This window comes from Bubalus bubalis, chromosome 8 (genome assembly GCF_019923935.1).
Source record: "Bubalus bubalis isolate 160015118507 breed Murrah chromosome 8, NDDB_SH_1, whole genome shotgun sequence".
Taxonomy (NCBI): domain Eukaryota; kingdom Metazoa; phylum Chordata; class Mammalia; order Artiodactyla; family Bovidae; genus Bubalus; species Bubalus bubalis.
The window spans coordinates 45,742,942-45,760,444 of NC_059164.1; the positions used below are offsets into that span (position 1 = coordinate 45,742,942).

General features: G+C 40.9%; 1 protein-coding gene across 5 annotated transcripts in view; it reads left to right on the forward strand.

Moving 5' to 3' along the window:
• Nucleotides 1-12,540: 12,540 nt before the first annotated feature.
• The window catches only part of KMT2E (lysine methyltransferase 2E (inactive)), a 90,957-nt gene continuing 85,994 nt past the window's right edge, over nucleotides 12,541-17,503 (forward strand). For all 5 annotated transcript variants that reach the window (XM_025292009.3, XM_025292008.3, XM_006046306.4 and 2 more), the window contains exon 1: nucleotides 12,541-12,984. The gene's annotated coding sequence lies outside the window, so the exon portion shown is untranslated. The remainder of the gene's footprint in view (nucleotides 12,985-17,503) is intronic.

Here is a 17,503-nt window from a genome sequence, read left to right on the forward strand (position 1 = left end):
AATTAAAATTCAGGAGCTATTTTGCAGTTTCATACTTAAACAACAAACAGAGAAGAAACGTAAGTAATTAAAACATTTACTTGAGCACTTACTATGCCCTGGGAATTAATGCAGGGACTATGTATTTGTCTGAGACAATGCAAGTTAAATACTGCCCGTCAAGGGCTCACATTCTAGCAGGGTTAGGCGATTCTAAATAATTGTAACAAACTGCTATGATATTAATAGAACTGGGTAAAGGATACATGGAATTGTAACAACAGACTTCTTGGAGAGCACCAGAAAATGCATCAGAGAGAAAAGAACACTTGAACTGAAGGATGCATTCACAAGGGGGTAGAGTAGGAATATTCCATGAAGAGATGATACAAGAGAAAGGTCTGACAGAACAAGTTAAGTTTGGAGAACGGAAAGCAGCAATACGGGTGAAAGCAAAAGGAAAAGCACTGGATCTTTGGAAAAAAGGGAGGAGCCGCCAAATCACAGAGTTCCTTCCTTTATACCACTCTAGGAACATGGATTTCCTTAAAGCATTTCAATTAAGATCAGATTCACATTTTAGGAAAATCACTTTGAAGGATGACAGATGGATTAGAAGGGGCAAGATTAAAGCCAGAGTAAGCTTCGTCACTACATAGTTTTATATATACACTCATTTATTTGACAAATATTTAGGGTGACAGGCTACTCTATGCCAGGTCTGAGCTAAAATAGTGGCAATGGTCATGAAGAGGAGGTTAACCTCCCCTTCATCAAGGGGAGGTGAACCAAAAGATAACGGACATGCTTATGGACATAACAGACACCAAGTGTTGAAATGAGAGATGGTTCCTGGGTTTTGACAAGTTGTAGATCATACTGTTTGCATCATATTTTTAAAGATAAAATACAAGCGTTTTGCCTTGTCACTACAAACTAGAACTCTGAATAAAAATGCTTTGTGGGAATACTTGTCTGTTGCAGATAATTCATCTGTAAGCATACAACCCAGAGAGAACCAGTGAAAGCATTCTATTTTATTTCCTTTACCGTCATTTCTGTGAAAGCACACACAATATACAAATGCCCTATGAACTATAAATTTTCATGTTTTTGTTACCATTTCTTTGTAGTATACAATGCTCTCAAATGGATTCTTTAAAAATAATTTTAATGGCTGTACTTATGCACAGTCTACTTTAAATAGATTGTTGGAATTTTATAATCCTTTTACACATTTGTCTACTTCTAGGACTGACTTGTCACAAAGTGAGAGTTGAGATAACATGAATGATTCACAAATAATAATCCAAAATGAATTCTGGACCATTTTTCATTATTCCGCAGCAAAATGAGAATAAGAACAATTAGCAAGTTTTTCTGGAGAAGGCAATGGCACCCCACTCCAGTACTTTTGCCTGGAAAATCCCAAGGACGGAGGAGCCTGGTAGGCTGCAGTCCATGGGGTCACGAAGAGTTGGACACGACTGAGCGGCGTCACTAAGAGTTAGACACGACTGAGCGACTTCACTTTCACTTTTCTCTTTCATGCACTGGAAAAGGAAATGGCAACCCACTCCAGTATTCTTGCCTGGAGAATCCCAGGGACGATGGAGCCTGGTGGGCTGCCGTCTATGGGGTCGCACAGAGTCGGACAAGACTGAAGCGACTTAGCATAGCATAGCATAGCAAGTTTTTCAGGCTTCCCTGGTGGCTCAGCGGTAAAGAATCTGCCTGCAATGCAGGAGACCTGAGTGTGATCCCTGGGTTGGGAAGATCCTCTGGAGGAGGGAATGGCATCCCACTCCAGTATTCTTGGCTAGAGAACCCCAGGGACAGAGGAGCCTGGCGGGCTGCAGTCCACAGTGTCACACAGAGTTGGAGAGACTGAAGGGACTAAGCAGCACAGCAAGTTTTTCAAAGTAACAATTTCTAAAATCAAGAGACCATGTCCTTATTTGCTGTTAGTAACTATTTTTGAAAAATAACAGTGTTGCTATTTAGACAACTAATCTAGCAACTCTATAGTGTATTTGATTAGGCCTAGGAGAAGGCAATGGCACCCCACTCCAGTACCCTTGCCTGGAAAATCCCATGGACTGAGGAGCCTGGTAGGCTGCAGTCCATGGGGTTGCTAAAAGTCGGACACGACTGAGCGACTTCACTTTCACTTTTCACTTTCATGCTTGGAGAAAGAAATGGCAACCCACTCCAGTGTTCTTGCCTGGAGAATCCCAGAGACAGGGGAGCCTGGTGGGCTGCCGTCTATGGGGTCACACAGAGTCGGACATGACTGAAGCGACTTAGCAGCAGCAGCAGCAAACCCCTGCCAACGAGTTCTTTTGTTTGCCTCTCATACACACTGAATTGAATTGCTACATTCTACCAAAAAACCCTACAAATTTCATGATTATTTTGCTTTGTTGATTCATATCTTAGAGATCTATGGACACACATTGTTTGATCTGTCCTAAATTTTGTTATCCTATCTTCAAAACAATGACTCTGTTAGGTTCCTATAAGACATTAGACCTAGACTATGAGGCAGAAGTCCTTGATTTAGAACAAATCCAACCAGCTTGTTGGGAAGCTATCTAGTTGCTCACTGCTACCAATATGTAAGGGAGTTACCCATGTATCTCTACAAAGACAGTTTATTATGACTAATAATTACCCTGTTCTTTTAAGTGCCTTTCTTCCAAGTAGCTTAACAACTTTGGGTACACAATACCTCTTTGATGCATAGTAACAGAATGAGCAAGCAAGGAAGTAAGTTTTGCCAGTGAGAGGGAGAGGCTGCAAGGGAATGAATAAACTGTAAAAAATGAAACTACTTTCAAGTTCATGCTTTAAGTCAAAATAGCCTGTGATGTCAAAACTCTTCCTTACTCTCTCAATCTAAAGAGGACCAATACCTAACACATGTACTTCACCTGGTCAATCTGTGGCCCCAAGTTCTAAGAAGTTTGCTGGTCTGGCTTAATTACTGAGCTCTAAAATACCAAATTTTATGATTGATAGGAAGATCTTCTTTTCACTGAGAATTCCTTTCCAAAGAACGAAATTAAAAATCCACATATGAATGCTTAACTATCCTCTTCCCATCTTCTAAGCCTTACCTCATTTGATTTTATAATCTGATTCCTTCATTTTACATCGCTGATTCATTTCAGAATGATTATATTTTAACTTCACACAAATTATGTTATTTCACAAAAATGCATAGCAAGGAAAAAACTGCATTTATAAATGAAACATTTATTCCAGTGGGAACATATGATTTGTTTTACTGTTTGAAAAATGGAAGACATAACCTAAGTATTGTTTATTAGTAGTATTTTTGGAACACATGATGGCAAAGGCTGGTGGGAGAAAAAAAGATTATGCATAGAAAAGCAAGCAGCTGCTTCACTTCCACAAATAGTTGATTTTACTAAGTAGCTGGTTCAGAAAACTTAACCATTTGTTCAAATAATTTACCTTAATTTTTTTCACTTTGATCTAAGCCTCCAATTAAATTCCTGTCAGAATTTAGGCCTTATCCTTGAACATAATTTGATAATCCCCATTTGGCTGATTCAAAAAAGGTAGGGATACACAGAAATAACTATGCCATAGCTATTATAGTCTCATCATCATGAAATTTTGACTTTCATAACATAAACCTCTGCTTCTTTCAATGTTTTCTGTTTTAATTTCAGAGAAGGCTATTTGGGCCTAAAGCTACGAATTAGGAAGTAATCTACTACCTAACTTCAATTACAGCTCTGTTTACTCTGTAGCTTAGTGTGAGGAAATTTTAAGAGAGTCTTAATCTCCCCATCAATTTAACTGGTCATCTTTACAGAGGCTGAGGGTTTCAATAATACCAAAGTTTGACTTGTTATACTAATTCTTGCCTACAGAGATAAGGATAAATTTAGATCACTTTGATACACATATTTCAACAGTATACATTGTTACATTAACTACAGAAACTGCAATTAATCGAGTAATCAAGAGGGAAGTCTGGAGAATACAGAAAAGGAAAAAAGGGGGAGGACAGTAAGAAAGGGAACCAAAAATTAAGTGTCTACTCTATGCTAATGATCACATAGGAGAGCAAGACAAAGATACTGAAAACAAACATGAATGACTTCTTTAACGTAAGTACTCATTGATTAGGATTCATATAAAAATTAAGGAAAAAAGAAAACATGATCAGATTCAGTCATACCTAGAAAAACAAAGTACTTAAATCCAAGTTATCTTGATGGATATTTCCTCACTTGTAAAAAGACAATCAAAACCAAGTGTCTTCTATCACTAAAAACTAATTTCTGCAAGACACAGCACAAAGGCAAAGATAACACTAGCTCACGTGACAGATGAAGCACAGCTGTCCCTTCATATCCTTGCCCCACAAATATCAAGATCCCTTATAGACAGTATTCATTCTTAGCTTGTTCTGATGTTTAGCTACTTGTGAACATTTACAAATTATGACTCTGGTATCTAAAATGTTACATCAGACTCTTTACTAAATGTCCAGTTTTCAATTTGGAGTTAGTAAGCAATATCTGGGTCCCCGTGAAGTCCCTGAGGACTTCTGTGAGACAAGTCAGTGATTTCCCTCTTTGAAACTATTTCCTCAAAATAAAAGAGAAAGAAGAGAGGAACAAATGGCTTGAGCTTCACTGACAAAAGGACTCTAGATTAAAAAAAAAAATCATCTGGTTCCAGTTCACCTTCTTTTCCAGTCTCATCTCTCAGTGTACTTCATGTAAGACTAGTCAAACAGGTTTCTTATACTTAGAATATATTTTCTCTACTCCTGCTCTTTGCCTTTGCACATAAAGCCATACTGACTGCAAATACACTGTTTCACTGCTCCCACCCCATCCACTATTGAAATCCACATTGTCCCTCCCTAGTTCAAAAATTCAATTTCCTCTACAAAGCACATTACCTGTTAACTGGGGCTCCTGGCTGAATGCTTACAGTACATACCTACAAGGCTTAATCCCAAAGTGTTAGTTGCTCAGTTGTGTCCAACTCTTTGGCACCCCATGGACTGTAGCCCACCAGGCTCCTCTATCCATGGAATCTCCAGGCAAGAATATTGGAATGGGTTGTCATGCCCTTCTCTGGGGGATCTGCCCAACCCAGGGACTGAACCCAGGTCTCCCACATTGCAGGCAGATTCTTTACCATCTCAGTCACTGGGGAAACCCAATCCCAAACCAGATTATAAATTAATAGAATACAGACTAGTCCTGTGCTATGCTTAGTCGCTCAGTCGTGTCCAACTCTTTGCGACCCCATGGACTGAAGCCTGCCAGGCTCCTCTGTCCATGGGGATTCTCCAGGCAAGAATACTGGAGTGGGTTGCCATGCCCTCCTCCAGGGGATCTTCCCAACCCTGTGATCGAAACAGGTCTCCCACATTGCAAGCGGATTCTTTACTAACTGAGCCACCAGGGAAACCCTAGCTTGTAAAGTAACAGGTACAAATATTTAAGTGAAGAGGACCAGGTGGCAGAAAGCAGATTTGAGGACTAACAACACTGGCAAAATAGGTGTTAAATGGATGGGTGGGTGGGAGAACCCCAAAAGTTTTTAACATGATGGTATAGAATCAACCAGAACATTTTCCGTCCATGTATATATCCAACTGACTTGCTATTACCATAAATACATACTATGGCACAATGTTCAGGCAGTTAGCATCAGAGCATATTGTTATTCCTGCAACAAAACTGAGTGCCTGTTAAATGCCAGGAACTCTGCACTTTCGCTACAAAGATGAGACACTGCCTACCAATATTTCATAAACTATAACGGAAAAGAAGAACATGAACAGGATAGTGTGATAGACATAGAATTAACAAAGAAAAGGGAACATCTCATTTTCTGGAGATAAACAGGAGACAGATGAAGGACATTGCATGCCATAGGGTGTGTTCTAGCTTGATCCTCAAATGTGGCAAACTAATGGAGTGTTTTAAGCAAAAAAGATTGATTGGAAAAATGTTTGATTATATAAATTTACCTAGAAGGGGAGAACCATTAAAAGGAAACAGAATGAGAAAAGCTAAGAGAAAAAAAGGTCAGTCACCCTGTTTATTTAACTTATATGCAGAGTACATCATGAGAAACGCTGGACTGGAAGAAACACAAGCTGGAATCAAGATTGCAGGGAGAAATATCAATAACCTCAGATATGCAGATGACACCACCCTTATGGCAGAAAGTGAAGAGGAACTAAAAAGCCTCTTGATGAAAGTGAAAGTGGAGAGTGGAAAAAGTTGGCTTAAAGCTCAACATTCAGAAAACGAAGATCATGGCATCCGGTCCCACCACTTCATGGGAAATAGATGGGGAAACAGTGGAAACAGTGTGAGACTTTATTTTTCTGGGCTCCAAAATCACTGCAGATGGTGACTGCAGCCATGAAATTAAAAGACACTTACTCCTTGGAAGGAAAGTTATGACCAACCTAGATAGCATATTGAAAAGCAGAGATATTACTTTGCCAACAAAGGTTCGTCTAGTCAAGGCTATGGTTTTTCCTGTGGTCATGTATGGATGTGAGAGTTGGACTGTGAAGAAGGCTGAGCGCCGAAGAATTGATGCTTTTGAACTGTGATGTTGGAGAAGACTCTTGAGAGTCCCTTGGACTGCAAGGAGATCCAACCAGTCCATTCTGAAGGAGATCAGCCCTGGGATTTCTTTGGAAGGAATGATGCTAAAGCTCAAACTCCAGTACTTTGGCCACCTCATGCGAAGAGTTGACGCATTGGAAAAGACCCTGATGCTGGGAGGGATTGGGGGCAGGAGGAGAAGGGGACGACAGAGGATGAGATGGCTGGATGGCATCACTGACTCGATGGATGTGAGTCTCAGTGAACTCCGGGAGTTGGTGATGGACAGGGAGGCCTGGCGTGCTGCGATTCATGGGGTCACAAAGAGTCAGACATGACTGAGCGACTGATCTGATCTGATCTCTTCAGTCATATATAATTTTTCAAAGGAGATTATCTTGTCAACCTAACTAAAAATGTTAAGAGCTAGGAATTATCTTCCGTGTTGCCATTTATCTTAAATATGGTGTGAAAAGTTTTAGTCGTCGTGTCCACCTCTTTGTGACTCCATGTACTGTAGCCCACCCGGCTCCTCTATCCTTGGAACTCTCCTAGTAAGAATCTTGGAGTGGGTGGCTATTCTCTTCTCCAAGGTATCTTCCCAACCCAGGGACTGAACCTGGATTTCCCACCTGTCTGAGCTACCAGGGAAGCCCTAAATATGGTAGGAATGCAAATTATTTGCAGAGTTCCAATAGAACTAGAGCTAGAGTTCCAATCTATCCCAAGAACAAAGCAACTGCAGAGAGAAAACCATAATATGATTTTAAATCTAAGATACAAATATTAACATACTTTGAGAGGGTACTTTCCCTGGTGGCTCATCTGGTAAAGCATCCATCTGCAATGCAAGAGACCTGGGTTCGATCACTGGGTAAAGATCCCCTGGAGAAGGAAATGGCAACCCACTCCAGTATTCTTGCTGGGAAATCCCATGGACAGTGGAGCCTGGCAAGTTAAGAGTCCATGGAGTCACAAGAGTCAGACAAAACTTAGTGACTAAACTACCATCACCTTTAAAAATAAATACTTTTGAGAATAAAATATATTAAAGTGATATAATCCCTAGGAATAAATTGTCACATAATTTAACTTGGTTTAACTTTCAGTTGTATGAAATACCATTTACCCTGAGTCCATAACCAAATTATTATTTTTTTAATTTTATTTTTTAAACTTTACATAATTGTATTAGTTTTGCCAAATATCAAAATGAATCCGCCACAGGTATACATGTGTTCCCCATCCTGCACCCTCCTACCTCCTCCCTCCCCATACCATCCCTCTGGGTCGTCCCAGTGCCAAATTACTTTTAATAGGACCAGCACCATATAAAAGATTGTTTACTGAAGGTATACTCTGTACCTCAGAAACACAAGGTTGACCATGCCGTTAAGCTGTATACATATAATAAAGGAGAAACAAAAAAACTCCAAACCCAGTTTTCTTTTGTAAGAAATGTAAGTGCAAGATCAACACTGAAGCAAGCAGAATTTATGGCAAACAAGCACTGAAGAAAAAAAATGGCATAAAATACTTTTCCTAGATCACTCAGAGAAGGTGGGGTCTGTAAGTTTTTGCTATTTCCTATTTGCTTCACGTAGATAGAACAACAACACAATTTTTCTAGTTTCCAGGTGAAATGACGTATTTACAGATGTTTCAAACTTGAACTAAACATAAACAAGTCAACAGGGAAGAGACTGTGGACCTGATCTTTTTCAACAGCAGAGAGCAGGTAACTTTCTTTTAGATACTTAGAGGAACAAACTTATTAACTCTCCTTAAGAGAAAAACATCAATTTGACCTAAGATATCCAAAACCCTGGCAAGTTTTTTTGACCAACACTTGCAAATATGAATTTCATTGTTAACACAAATAAACACCTTGCCTAGGGAGAATGAGGTAGTACTTAATCTGTGCCCACCCACCCCAGGAAGTTAAACTAAGCAAGCTGTGTATGTTTATAATATTTTAAGGTATATTTAATGGTTTCAACTCAAACACTTCTCAGATATAAATCTTTTCATTCTGCATTTAAAGGCCATTAAAATCAAGGAGAGGCGGAGCATAAGAGTTTTATATAAAAAAAATCCTTTGAAAGTCACATGTAATTAAGATGATTTCTTTACTATGAATTTAGTTTCAGCAAATGTCAAAAAATAAAGTTAATAGACAATGACTATTCAAAAATCCCCCCAAAAGCTTTAAGACAGAAGTGTTATCAGTGTTTATGATAAAAGCTCAAATTTGATTTCCTGGGGCTTCATTTTACATATCATTTTATGTGGGCTTCATTTTACATATCATTTTAATAAGCCCTCTTATTGGAATGCCACTGTTATAATACATAAAACACACGTAACTGCTAGTGGCTGACCCAGTAACACATAAAATGACAAGTGACAAAAACACAAGGGCAGAACTTATTGGGTCCTCTGTATCAGAGCAAGCAGTACTACATAAGCCCCAAATACATCAAGGAACTGTAAAACCCAAATCATTTCTGGTGTTCAGATATCATTGAAGTTTGTAGGTTAAAATGTCCATTAATAAGTGAGAAATATGAATGTCAAAAATACTAAGGCCATTTGCTGTTTTCCCATTTTTGCAGGGGCAGCACTATCTCTGTCCCATTAACAGCCTTCCCTCCCCATCTCACACATGAAATGGGAGGAAACCTTGCTGCTGAGCATCATCAGCCCTTTACCTCTACTAGAAACTCTGTGAGGGTCAAAAGAGGGTTTTTTGGGGGTTTTTTTTTGGCTTGTTGATTTAGTCTGAAAGCTAGTACTTTACAGTTTGAGATCAAGTACCAAGTACATATATATATTTTTTAATGAGTTCAGGAAGCCTGTTGCCCCTGGTAAGCCTGAACACTGCATCTGCAGCTCTGAGATGAAAATCTGGATGTTCAATTAGAGAATGGGCACAAATGAAATTGTCCAGGGAGAACATAAAATGCAAGAAGGCAGACAAAGACAAGTAACTGCAAGTACTATTTCAAGAATCACAAGAACATGAAGAAAAATTAGAGCTAAATATGTTCATGGATTTGGCAATCAGGAACAATAAGGACACAAATTGATTAAAAGCACAAGGATTTGGTTCCATTAGCTTGCAATATGGTCTGTTTTCCTTATTAAGGCACAGTGAAGTTATAACATTTTTGAAAATTACATTTAAATATACTTTGTATTTAGTCCCTCTAAGCCAGAAAATTCCTTTAAGGGGAATGAAACATTTACTTATATGTAATACAGATCCCTGAAATTACTCAAGAATTCTTATAGGAAAAAGGCCCAATTTATATTGAGAGTGGACAAAACAGTTTAATTTTAAAATCTTTGTACTACTTAAAGTATTAAAAATTCTATCTTGTTTTCAAACTACCAAGTCTATAACTAAGACTAAGGAAATAGCTCAACCTTGGTTCCAGGTTAAACTTATCTTTTTAGGACCAACAAACATTCTCATAGTACCAAATATAGATATTCAGTAAATAAGCAAGTCAGGTTTTAGATGGACAAGCCTTTGTTGAATAACTCCCAGCTCTCACTCAACACCACCCAATGTGAGAAGCCCTATTTCTTCTCTAGTTCAGTTAATGGCTGCTATACTACTTTGGCAAGTGGGAATAATAAAAAAATAAAATTGACTTCCCTACTTAATCTGCCAATATTGACCATAAGAACTTTTGAGCTGCTGGAAATCTTCACCTAGCAAAGTTTCAAATACTAAAATTAAAATTCATACTTATACAAGTGATTTAAAGAGGCAAGTTTTAATATTTCATAATGGTGCAGGAATCTTAATATTTACCAAAAATGATTAGTTTCATTTTTATTTTTAAAAACCACAGTTAAGAGGACGACAGAAAAACAGAAGACCAAGAATACTGAAAACACCCTTACAACTTCATGTCTATTACAATACTAGCATTTTTTATTCTGTATTACTAATCACGTCTAAATTAAAAAAAATTTATAGGATTTCACATTCTTGTAGGATATACAGACAAGGAGAAAACGGGAAGAAAGTAAATACAGATAGAAGCAACAAGTTTGAAAAGGGCCCTCCAACTTCAGATGGTATACTCCTTGTTTTCTTTTTAACTTTCAGGAAATTACAAGTGTTCCTGGGTATTTATCATCACACTTTTTACACTTGATTCCAAACTTAAGGATTACTTTGCTATTCGAATCTGAAAAACTTAAGTTTTCTCAGAAATTAATCGATATTCCTCGGCGCTGTGGCCCAGAAGCTAGACTCTTCACTCAGTCCAGTGGCCTTTCCCAACTCGTGGCTGATTCCAGCTCCCACATTAGGGATCTGCCACCTTACGTAAGTATACTTCGTAAGAAGAAAGGCAGATAAGAAAATAGGGCGACAAGCCTTTCCCTTCACAACAGCCGTCACATCCCCATCAGGAGCGTCCCTCGGGGGGCTTTCCCCAGCGAGCCTCAGCTGCTAAGCAGTATGGGGGAGGGGAAGCGCCCTCAGTCAACTCTTCCTCTTCAGGCCGCCGACGCCGACCGCACCACAGACTACTCCGCCCCAGCCCTTTCCCCTCCCCCGCCCCCGCCTGGGTCTGAGCCAAACCCCACAGGAATGCAGCCCGGTCACATGCGCTGCGGCGACGGTGGACGTGCCTCTCCCCCCGCGCCCCAAGGAGACCCAGCGCCATCTTGCCCTGACGCAGTTCCTAAAGTCACGGGAGAATTTGTTTCCTCGTCCGCGCCAGCGCCCCAAAGTTTCGCAGAGGCCGAGCCGGGGCCCTCACCTCGCGCAGGGACAGGAGAAAATGATCAAGGAAGAGCCTTTAGATTTCCCTCGCCACAGCTTGTGTTCGGAGTCGGCCGCGGCAGCAACGAACACCATCGTCACTTCTCCCTCTCGGCCTTTGCAACAGCCTCCCCCGACGGCTCTGGCCCCACCCGCTGCTGCAGCATGAGGTCACTGCTAGCCAATCAGGACGCGCTCGACCCAACACATCAGACACTGATTGGCTGCGTGGACCACCTCTGCCTCTCCCCACCCAGCTTACCGAGCGCTCCGGGTCGCTGTGGAGCAAGAAGACGGAAACCGCCATTTCGGGGAAAGACCCCGAAAACAAGAACCGCAATCACCGTGTCATTTTACTGGGGAAACCCTTTATTTTTTGGCTTACCCTTTTGTTCTTAGATAACGTCTGTCTGACCCTCCCCCGTTTAGTCAACTGCCATCTAAAGGAATTCCCGATGCCCTCCCCGCACATTATCCCGCGGCGGGGAAATCGTTCCCCCGGGCCAAAGAAGTAGGAGGTAGCGACGGCAACTGCACCGACGGCAACGACAGCTTTTTACCCCGATACATGGTGGCAGGGAGGCGGCGCTGACGGTGGCTGTATTTTTCCAGCTGCTTCTCCCCCCGACCTCTTCCGTTTCTGGCTCCTCCATCGAGACGGCGCTGGACTCAACAGCTCCGCTTTTATCCGGTGCTCGGAGCCTGCGCACTGAAGCCGCCTCAGCCCCTAGTGGGCGTCGAGTGACACCCTAACCGAGTTCACCCCCGCTCCGGAGGCCAGACTGGGGGGGGGGGGGGTGGGGGGGTGGGGAGGAAAGAATAGGACAGAGGTGGTTTTGGGAGTGGGAGAAAGTGCTTGCGGGGAGGGTGGGGGGACTCTTTCCAAGGCCTACAATCATTATCCTTCCACCCAGTAGTGTCGCGCCCAAGCTCACCGATATCCAGACTTAAGGGCTACTCAGGGAAAGGGGATAAAGAACCAATCCCATCAAATACCGAAACTTTCCCAAACCTTCGGTGAATTGTTGAATGCATCTGTTGTGAAATAGACGGAGATTCTGTTGACCGCTCTGCCTCCAGTTGGCTGTCTTCGAGCCTCCGTGGAGAGGCAACGGCGGGCGGCAGCCCATAAGCAAAATGGCGGCGGGCAGCTTCGTCCCCTCCCCCTCTGCCCCTGCGGAGCGGGGCGGGCGGGCCCCGTGCACTTGCCGCCGCCGCCGCCGCCGCCGCCGCCGCGGCCGCCGCCGTCAGCCGCCATTTTCCCAGAGCGAGAGGCAGTGACACTGAGCGGGCGCAGGGGGCTGAGTCGGAGACGGTACCTGAGTTCGGGAGCGGCAAATAGAGGGGGCATAGACACTCTGAGCAGCCTCGCCGTAGCCTCTGCGTTCCTGTTGATTGTCTCTGTGCCCTCTCCCCTACTCCTCGTTTGCTGGCGAAGAGGCTGAGCGCTGCTGTTTGGGGAGGGGGTGTGTGGAGCCGGGTCTTGTGTCTGCAGTGGCTGCTGTCGGGGGATCGTCTGACCGCGGAGGTGTGGAGAGACTCCTTGGGGGTCGAGCAAATAACGGGGTTCGGGTGTCTGGTGTGTGAACATCACAGGTCAGTGCCTGTCGTCTCCTTGGGAGTTCCTGGGGTTTGCTGGGTGGAGGGACGTGTGTTTCCAGGGGGAGGGGGCTTTCTCATCTTTATCCTTACGGTGTGGGGGAGTCGACGTTGACTCAGGTGTCTTGGCGGGGGCTAGACGTTGCTTGTTTGATTCGAATATATCCTTTTTCCTCCTTGTCCCTAGGAAGGGAGTATTATGGCGGGTTTTAGGGTTGGGGAAGGGGAAACTGGCAGTTAAACCCCCTTGAGAGTGGGAGTTAGGGAGGGGGCGCACTCGTCGCCTGCAGCGGGTTAGAGCCGCTTGGGTAAGGAGGTAGGTTTGTGACTGTTGTTAGTAGGGTTTGTGTCGAAGTGGTCCCAGGAGCTGCCAGCTCTCTCCCTTTCCTCTACCGCATCTTGTTCAGGTGCTGGGAACCCGTATAGGCCCCATTTTCTTCTGCTGCTTCCATTTGTCGCCTGGCAGTCTCTGGTTTAATTTTCTCGTAAATACGAAGGGGATGGAAAGAACGCCTTGGGTATATCCCTTTGTGGGAGAACAAGTCAGCTCCTCATCCTCTCCGGGAGAGGGTAAACCCGTCCCTGAGGTGGTCACCCCAGCACCCAGCCGTCTGAGTCTGCCCCCCGCCCCCTCCCCGCTTGCTTTATCGTCGCCCTTTTAGTGTAGCGGAGGCTTAGAAGCCACAATATGGCACATTTCAGGAAAGCTGATTTTGACCAAGGGATTGGCACAAACACTGTGGCAGCAGACACAGAAGAGAAACAAACGGTTCACTGTGCTAAACAGGGGAGGAGGAGAGAGCAAACAATCCGGAGGGCTCTCTTCCATCGGCCTTAGCTCCTTAGAGATGCATTCTTGCTGGACTGTGTTTTACGAACGATACAGTTTAAAGTCAAGGGGGAATCGCTAGAGTTAGCTTCAGAGTGAGCCCCGTTTTGCCCGTTTCTCCTCACCTTTTAGAGATGTGAATAACATAAGGTGTTAGGAGTTCTGGAGACCTTGGAGAGAATTAAGTGAAGTGCATTCAGCTCTAGGCTGGAGACATCAATACCTAATTGGAAAACAGTCAGTTTTTCCTTTAATCTCCTAGATGGCCAGTAAAAAGTGAAATTTCCCTCTTTTGTCCTTTACAGATTCTAAAAATGGCGGCCCCAGGCTGATGTTGTGGTAATCTAATCAGCTCGGGTCCTCCACACCCCTTGCAGTGCGTTTGTCTGCAGCATATTACAGGCTTATTATGTTTACATGAAAAGGCTGGGCCTTTTTTCACCTCCCCAAACCGTTTACAAAGATGTGTCGATTTTACTGCAAATTGTAAATGCTGTGTTTTAGTTGATTAGTTTTACAGGTTTTTCCTGAGAGGCAAGTAAAATGACACCACGTTTCAAAAACTAAAAAGCACTCAGGTGTTTTTATTAGAAATTTCAGCAGTGAGGTCAGGTGCTCTTACATATAAAAAAATTATTAGGGGGCAAATAATAGTTTTTGTTTGGTTTAATCCAAGCGTTTTTCATTCAATAAGCTAAAGTAAATTAAAATATTTAGTAAATGTGCAAGTACAGCCTATTTTGTAAGAATCGATGTTTTAATCTACAGTAGAGCGTTTCTCATTCAACTTTTGACCAATTTTGTGAATTTTGGTTTTTGTACTCTTTGAAATTAATTTTTAGGGAGCTGTACAAACAAGCCTAAACCTGTTACTTCACTGGGTGTGGAGATGCTTGTTCTTCTCACTGTTATATTTTGCATCCATTTTCCCCATCTATTTAAGTGTTGCTTAGGAATTTTGTAAGTTGATTGTGTATTTGATAAAGTAGAGCTCTGTGCTTTGCTGCCCTGTAATTGTCTTATAACATATTGTCACAATTACGTAAGTAAAAAAGTAAAGCTCTAGCTCTTGATATTGTTCCTTGCCAAACATGTCCATTTATTTACTGGCTATGGGATATGAAATTTAGTCTGTTTTAGTGGGACTTTTAAAAGTCATATCATAATAAGGCCTTGAATCTGGGCAGAAAATGAAATGATGTCACTTAACTTTACAAGTGTGAATGATTAGAATTCATCTGTCTAGTGGGAGGGTGATCTTTTTTGGCCTGAAGTAAGCAGTGAGATATGAGTGGGTCATTAATGGTATTTAATGACCATTCTGATTGTGGAGCAACTGGAAGATGAGTGCCTTTCAATCCAGTACTACTTAAAGAGTTGGAGAGGGTCCACTATCTAATGATTGTCTTATTCCATTGTAAATTCTGCTCTAAAATATTTAGAGTGGGATGAGAGACTTATGAAGCTTGTGTGAAGTAGACTGATAATTTCTAATTTACAAAATAGTAGAAATTACTAGCTTAGGGAGTTTCATCATGGGAGACCGAACACACTGCCTTGCTTAAAATCTTTGAAATGTTATAAGATGAAATGTTGGTGGGTAGTGGGAGAGTTTGTATAGAGATTTGGGGTCATTATTCATTTGTATTATGTTCTGAGTGAGCATTTCATTCAGATCCTCAACTGCTGTGTGAAGATTGCGCATTTATAGACTTAAGTGATTAAGATCTGTGGGTTAAGATCAGAGGGTTGGTACTTTAAACTTATTACCTAATGTAGGAAATAAGTATACTCCTAGGAAAACTTGGTTTATGTAGTCATAGGAGGGAATGCTGTCTATACCTGTGTTTTTGTTGATCTTGACCTTGATCAAGTCTAGACATATAAGGCATTTGGCTTTATTTGGCTTCAAAGAAACAATACAAAGGTGGAGATTATGAGAAAAGATGCCTTCACTTGTATGAGCTTTCTTCATACTGGCCTGTTTCATTGCTTTAGGATTTGTTTCTTTTTGTTTTCTTTTGATATGTTTTTGGTCTCTATAAAATGAGTCTGGCTTTTTATTTGTTTGTATATTACCCTTTATAAAAAACATGGTTGTAAATGTTTGCTTTTGATTCTTGTGTACTCCAGTTGACTATGTGTATTTTGGATTGTTAAGGCAAATTTATTAAAAGGTGAGGCATAATTTTTGTTCACAGAGAGTTTTGAAACATTTGGCCCTTGGGGCAAAGCTAGTCAAATGGTCTTTGTTCTTAAGGTGGCTAAGTTTGAGGGATTAGTTGTTTATCTGTTTAAATGGATCTGCAGAAAATCATAACATAATTGGAGAGCAAATTTTATTTTTAGAGACTATGTTTTGATCATGTTTCTTTTTTGTTGTCAGGATAAGTTATAGGATCCCTTTGATATCAATTTAAGTTTAGAACCTTTACAGGGCTTCTCATTTCTCTTCAACTCTTTAGGTCTCTCTGATAACTCTTCTACAATTTTGCCTTGTCTCTTTTCCTCACAGCTTCCAGCCAGAGAATTTTTACCCTATATACCACAGTTAGCCCTAGGAATTCTTGACTCCAAAAATGAAAAAGTGAGGCAAAAAGCCAATTAATAAGTTAGAAAAAACTCTTCTCAATACATACCATGGTGGTCTTAATGGAATTGTAATTTATTAAGTTGATTTCTAAGAATAGTATACCCTTTTTAATGCATCAAACTCCTAAAGAAGTGTATGGTTTTATTTTTTAAAGTGTATTATTCTAATAGCTCTTTTCTGGAAATTATTGCTGGGACATAAAATGTGTACTATCACTGTGTGTTTAAAGTATTGTATAAAATCAACAGAACTTTGAAGAACTATCAAAAAACTGCTTTAAAGAATAGTAGTATGGAATCTTAAGAAATGTTTATTTTTAAAAAATATTTTAGTAATATATAATAGTGTCTGTATCCAAGGGAGTCATTCTTAGCAGATAGTAGGTGCTCAATTGTTTGTTCAGTTTAAAGCTTTTGTTTAAGTGAATATGTTTACATCTCAGATATTCAGAGTGATCAGGGACATTCCTTGCATGTATTAGAATAAATGTTAAATATTTGTATTCTGCGAGACTTTTTAATATTGAGTATGACATTTTTATTTTGCGATAAAGTTTTTGTGTTGATTGGCCGAGTAACAAGACAGATACTATTTGAGATATTGCTGTGTAAATTTTATTCAGTTTGTAGGCTGGGTTTAAAATTGGAGTGGATCCCCCCCCCCTTTTTTTTTAACTGCCTCTTTTGTAATAATGTTGGGAGGAGCTTCATTTTTTCTTAATATTAAAATATTTTTGTTACCTAACAATTTAATATGAAGAGCAGTATTTGTGGTTCAAAACTGTAAAGAAGGTAGTCAGTCTTGTATTTCACTCGTATTTCACTTGTATTTCTTTTGATTTGAAATGAATTCTTGTGGACAGCTTATAAATCAAATTTTATTTAAACTGGAAATATTTTATTGTTAGGTAAAATGTACACCCTTATCAGATCTCATTGGGTTATTTACCAGAACTGTTTAAGCTTTTGGGGATATTGAATATTTTCCATGCAACAGGTCAATCACAGAATTTGTTTTTGATGTGTTGCATTAAGATGTCATCAAAACAGGCATTATGCCTTTTAATGAATAAATAATTGATTCATAATTTACTG